The 731-nt window shown below is 35.3% G+C and overlaps 1 long non-coding RNA gene across 1 annotated transcript; it reads left to right on the forward strand.

Moving 5' to 3' along the window:
- On the forward strand, window positions 1-713 carry LOC109131734. The gene is made up of 3 exons (XR_002037236.1): window positions 1-75; window positions 201-238; window positions 662-713. It is a non-coding gene; the product is annotated as an uncharacterized LOC109131734 (long non-coding RNA).
- The last annotated feature ends 18 nt before the right edge of the window (window positions 714-731 follow it).

The following is a 731-nucleotide window of genomic DNA, read 5'->3' on the forward strand; positions in this document are numbered from 1 at the left end:
TGTGTCCAATCAAGTTTCGTACTTGGACATTTTGTATCATATATGTCTGCTTTGTTTCCAAGTTTTGTTGCCAAGGTTAGTTGATAGAAATATACTCTTTGGTAGCTCTGTATAAATGTATTGTTTTGGCATTTTAGGTATTGTTTTGGCAATGGCATTAACATTTATTTATCTTCTCCCTCATGATTTTGATGCTGAAGAGATCAGTGGGTAAACTTCCTCTTGTTGGCCTCATTAGGTGAGTTGTGAATGACTTATCTTAAGTTCTTGAAAGAATCTCTGTACCTTCTCTCAACTTCTAAGTGTTCTTGTCTCTATTATTCGTTTGTATTGATCATCTCACAAAAAATCTTCAGCTACTGTATTCTCTTCTAGTTTTACTTCCTTTTGGTGGGTAGTCTGTGTTATGTACTTGATAATTATATCACCTCTCTGTTTAAAACTTTCTTTTACACCATTTTGCTCTAGATACTAATGACGCTGCTTCTAGTCATCTTACTACATTTTGTTGTTTTGTCTCTCAAACAGATATACAGTCTTTATCCAAACTTTGGTCCCAAAGAGTATTGCTTTGTCGGGATCAGTTTAATTCGATACAAAAGCTTTCCTCTTGAACCATTTTGATAGCTCGATATATAAACTCTTCCTCGATGCTTTACAGGAGCTCTCCGGGCTTAAGAATACTCTGAATTTTGAAGTTGAGCAGCTCCGTGAGGTAATGTATGTATCTT

The sequence above is a fragment of the Camelina sativa genome, unplaced genomic scaffold (genome assembly GCF_000633955.1).
Source record: "Camelina sativa cultivar DH55 unplaced genomic scaffold, Cs unpScaffold03806, whole genome shotgun sequence".
NCBI lineage: Eukaryota > Viridiplantae > Streptophyta > Magnoliopsida > Brassicales > Brassicaceae > Camelina > Camelina sativa.